Genomic DNA, 5,000 nt, shown 5'->3' with positions numbered 1-5,000 from the left:
GGGGTAGACCTGCTGTCGGCCGGCCGCCGCGGGGTAGACCTGCTGTCGGCCGGAGGCCGGGGTAGACCTGCTGTCGGCCGGCCGCCGGGGTAGACCTGCTGTCGGCCGGCCGCCGGGGTAGACCTGCTGTCGGCCGGCCGCGGGGTAGACCTGCTGTCGGCCGGCCGCCGGGGTAGACCTGCTGTCGGCCGGCACCCTGGGTAGACCTGCTGTCGGTTGGCCGCCGGGGTAGACCTTCTGTCGGCCGGCCGCGGGGTAGACCTGCTGTCGTCCGGCGGCCGCTGGGTAGACCTGCTGTCGGCCGGCCGCCGCGGGGTAGACCTGCTGTCGGCCGGCCGCCGCGGGGTAGACCTGCTGTCGGCCGGCAACCTGGGTAGACCTGCTGTCGGCCGGCCGCGGGGTAGACCTGCTGTCGGCCGGCCGCCGGGGTAGACCTGCTGTCGGCCGGCCGCGGGGTAGACCTGCTGTCGGCCGGCACCCTGGGTAGACCAGCTGTCGGCCGGCCGCGGGGTAGACCTACTGTCGGCCGGCCGCCGGGGTAGACCTGCTGTCGGCCGGCCGCGGGGTAGACCTGCTGTCGGCCGGCCGCCGCGGGGTAGACCTGCTGTCGGCCGGCACCCTGGGTAGACCTGCTGTCGGCCGGCCGCGGGGTAGACCTGCTGTCGGCCGGCACCCGGGTAGACCTGCTGTCGGCCGGCCGCGGGGTAGACCTGCTGTCGGCCGGCACCCTGGGTAGACCAGCTGTCGGCCGGCCGCGGGGTAGACCTGCTGTCGGCCGGCCGCCGGGGTAGACCTGCTGTCGGCCGGCCGCGGGGTAGACCTGCTGTCGGCCGGCCGCCGGGGTAGACCTGCTGTCGGCCGGCACCCTGGGTAGACCTGCTGTCGGTTGGCCGCCGGGGTAGACCTGCTGTCGGCCGGCCGCGGGGTAGACCTGCTGTCGGCCGGCACCCTGGGTAGACCTGCTGTCGGCCGGCCGCGGGGTAGACCTGCTGTCGGCCGGCACCCGGGTAGACCTGCTGTCGGCCGGCCGCGGGGTAGACCTGCTGTCGGCCGGCCGCGGGGTAGACCTGCTGTCGGCCGGCACCCTGGGTAGACCTGCTGTCGGCCGGCAGCCGGGTAGACCTGCTGTCGGCCGGCCGCAGGGGTAGACCTGCTGTCGGCCGGCGGCCGGGGTAGACCTGCTGTCTGCCGGCACCCGGGGTAGACCTGCTGTCGGCCGGCCGCCCGGGTAGACCTGCCGTCGGCCGGCCGCGGGGTAGACCTGCCGTCGGCCGGCCGCCGGGGTAGACCTTCTGTCGTCCGGCACCCGGGGTAGACCTGCCGTCGGCCGGCCGCCGGGGTAGACCTGCCGTCGTCCGGCCGCCGGGGTAGACCTGCCGTCGGCCGGCCGCCGGGGTAGACCTGCCGTCGGCCGGCCGCCGGGGTAGACCTGCCGTCGGCCGGCCGCCGGGGTAGACCTGCCGTCGGCCGGCCGCCGGGGGAGAGCCGCTGTCGGCCGGCGGGCCGCCGCGGGACGCGTCGAGCGGCCCGCCCCTCTCGGCCTGAGCGCGTCGCCGCCTTCGTGTCTCCCCGAGAGGGAAGGAGGGAGCCCTCAGAAGCCGGCGGCGCTCCCTCCCCCGTCCGGGCGCGAGCAGACGGCGGCCCCGCCGCCGCCTCGGTTTCTGCCCGCCCGGCTCGATCGGCGGGGCCGCCGTCCGCCTGCAGGTTTCGGCGGGGCCGGCCGGGGGCCGAGCGGGAAGGAAGCCGCCGTGGGCGCGAAAGCCTCCGAGAGAGCGCCGGCGAGAAAGCTTCCTCGGAAAGGGAGGGCGCCGAGGCTCAGGCCGCCGGCGGCCCCGTCGGCCCGCTCCTCAGCCCCCGCAGGCGTTGTCGCAGTGCCGAGCGGCCGGCCGCTTGAGGAGGAGCCGCCCGGGGCGTGGGCGGGGAGGGGCCGACGGCGGCGGCCCGAACCGTCGCCCAGCAGGGGGGCGGGCGGGGCAAGCCCGGAAGGAGGTGCCGAGGCAGGGTGACGTCGGAGGGCGGGGCCGCCGGGCCGGCATCGCCCGCCCAGCAGGGGGCGGGGAAAAGCCCGGAAAGGCGCCGCCGCGGGAGCGGCGGTTCCGTGCCCGGGCCCCGCACGCCTCGGCGGCGAGCCCCCGGAGGCGGGCCCGGGGCCAAAGACCTCCGCGGACCGCCGAAGAGCCGGCCGCCCGCCCGCCCGCTCGCCGCTTCTGCCGGCGATTCGAGTCGAGTCACGCCGGGGGCCGGCGTCTTTCTTCCCGCCGCGTCCCACCGCACCCTCCCGCCCGCTTCCTTTCCCCCGCTGTCCGCCCCCAGGTCCCGCCGGCTGGCCGGTGCCGCTTCTGCTCCCCGCAGGCGTGGCGGGGACGCCCCGCGGCCGGTCGAGCGCGTCGGCAGGCCGGGCGCGGGCCGCGAGCCGCCCGTCGGCTCGGCTGGGAGGCGTCCGGCCGCGCACGCAGGAACGGAAATGGGATGGGCCGAGAATTTCGGATCCCGGCGAAGCGTTGGTGTTCCGCCCCGACGCGAGAGCCGTCCTTTCGGGAAAAAGACGAAAGAAGAAGGGAAGGGGTGGGTGCGCGTGTGGCCGTGGGTGAGGGCGTGTGCCTGCGTGCCTGCGTGCGTGAAAAAAAGCAAAATAAAGCAACGGTCAAAAATACGCCTCGGTCTAGGGAGCGGCAATATCGGGAGGGACGGGGCCGCCGAAGCTACCCGACGGCCGAGGGGCGCACAGGTCGGTCTCCCGCCTCCGGGGCAGGCCGCCGCCGCCGCCACCGCCGCCGCCGGGCACGGCGTCAGAAGCCGCAGGGGGCGGCCGGCGCGGAGGCGGCCGACAGGACTACCCCGGTGGCGGGCGGCCCCGGGAGGTTGGGTCCACCCAGGGCCGGGGCCGCCTGACAGGCCTGGCCCGGTGGCGGGACACGAGGCAAATTTCAGCGGGGTACCCTTGTCTCCCGGACGGGGAAGACCTGCTGCCCGTGGTCGGGGCAGCCCTGCTGTCCCAGGTCGGGGTAGACGTGTTGTCCCAGGCCGGGGTAGACCTCCTGTCCGCGGTCGGGGTAGACCTGGTGTCCCGCGGTCGGGGTAGACCTGCTGTCCCAGGTCGGGGTAGACGTGTTGTCCCAGGCCGGGGTAGACCTGCTGTCCCAGGTCGGGGTAGACGTGGTGTCCCCCGGTCGGGGTAGACCTGCTGTCCGCGGTCGGGGTAGACGTGTTGTCCCAGGCCGGGGTAGACCTGCTGTCCGCGGTCGGGGTAGACGTGTTGTCCCAGGCCGGGGTAGACCTGCTGTCCGCGGTCGGGGTAGACGTGTTGTCCCCAGGCCGGGGTAGACCTGCTGTCCGCGGTCGGGGTAGACGTGGTGTCCCCCGGTCGGGGTAGACCTGCTGTCCGCGGTCGGGGTAGACGTGTTGTCCCCCGGTCGGGGTAGACCTGCTGTCCGCGGTCGGGGTAGACGTGTTGTCCCAGGCCGGGGTAGACCTGCTGTCCGCGGTCGGGGTAGACGTGGTGTCCCCCGGTCGGGGTAGACCTGCTGTCCGCGGTCGGGGTAGACGTGGTGTCCCCCGGTCGGGGTAGACCTGCTGTCCGCGGTCGGGGTAGACGTGTTGTCCCCCGGTCGGGGTAGACCTGCTGTCCGCGGTCGGGGTAGACGTGTTGTCCCAGGCCGGGGTAGACCTGCTGTCCGCGGTCGGGGTAGACGTGGTGTCCCCCCGTCGGGGTAGACCTGCTGTCCGCGGTCGGGGTAGACGTGTTGTCCCCCGGTCGGGGTAGACCTGCTGTCCGCGGTCGGGGTAGACGTGTTGTCCCAGGCCGGGGTAGACCTGCTAGCCCAGGTCGGGGTAGACGTGGTGTCCGCGGTCGAGGTAGACCTGGTGTCCGCGCCGGCTCTGGAAGTTCACCAAGGGGTCGCTGTTTTCAGCTGCCTCCAGTTACGTCATGCTAGGAGGCGGCTAGCGCCGCCGCTTTGCCCCGGTCACGTACGCTACGGTCACTTGCAGGCATCGGCGGCCTCGGACACGTATCTCCGTATTATGGGAGCGAGGTAACGGGTCGTCTCCCCCAGGCTGCTACCGTGCCTGTGTCCTCCGGAGGCGAAGCTACGGGCCGGCCGCCCGGCCGGTCGCCGGCGCTGAGCTCAGAGAGAAACGAAGGGGAGAGCCGCCGGCCAGGGAGGCCCGAGAGAGAAACCGAGAGTGTGCCGCCTCGGCGGGACCGAGTCGCGGGGCTCGTCCCGCTTCCCGTGCTACCCATCGTGCCGGTGGGGCAGCTTTGTTTGCCAGGCCGAGGAGGCGTCGTTGCCGCTGCTTGCCCAGAGAGAGAAGGGAGTGTGTTGCCGCCTCGGCGGGACCGAGTCGCGGGGCTCGTCCCGCTTCCCGTGCTACCCATCGTGCCGGTGGGGCAGCTTTGTTTGCCAGGCCGAGGAGGCGTCGTTGCCGCTGCTTGCCCAGAGAGAGAAGGGAGTGTGTTGCCGCCTCGGCGGGACCGAGTCGCGGGGCTCGTCCCGCTTCCCCCGTGCTACCCATCGTGCCGATGGTGGGGGGGGCCAGCTTGTCGTGATGCCGAGGAAGCGTGTGCTGCTTGCCCAGAGAGAGTGTTGCCGCGCGGGCGGCCGAGGCGAGAAGGGAAGGGCGTGGAGGAGGCAGAGAAGCCGCAGGCGGGTCCCCCCCGCTCTGGTCGTGCTGCTGCCGATTCCGGTCCAGTCCCGCCTCCCTCCCTCCCGCCCCAGCCCTGGGGCGGGGAAGCGAATGCCGGTGGCTGGCGGGCGAGGCGGCGGCGCCTCGTCCCTTATGTGCTCGGCCTTAAGCCGGGGGGCCCCCCTCGGCGGGGTGCAGTTTTTTTTTTTGTTTTTCGGCTGCCGGTCTCGGTGGGCCACGGTGTGGGCCCGGCAGCCGGGGGCAGACGTCGGCCGGGGGCGCCTCTGTCTAACCGTTGCTCGAGCTTCGTTCGAGGCTTTACCACCCCACCCCCGGCCCGTCCCCGAAGACCGGGTTGTGTCCCCCGCCCCGAG

The sequence above is a fragment of the Cyanistes caeruleus genome, unplaced genomic scaffold, assembly GCF_971803275.1.
Source record: "Cyanistes caeruleus unplaced genomic scaffold, bCyaCae1.hap1.1 HAP1_SCAFFOLD_144, whole genome shotgun sequence".
Lineage (NCBI taxonomy): Eukaryota > Metazoa > Chordata > Aves > Passeriformes > Paridae > Cyanistes > Cyanistes caeruleus.
Note: the sequence above shows the minus strand (reverse complement) of the source record.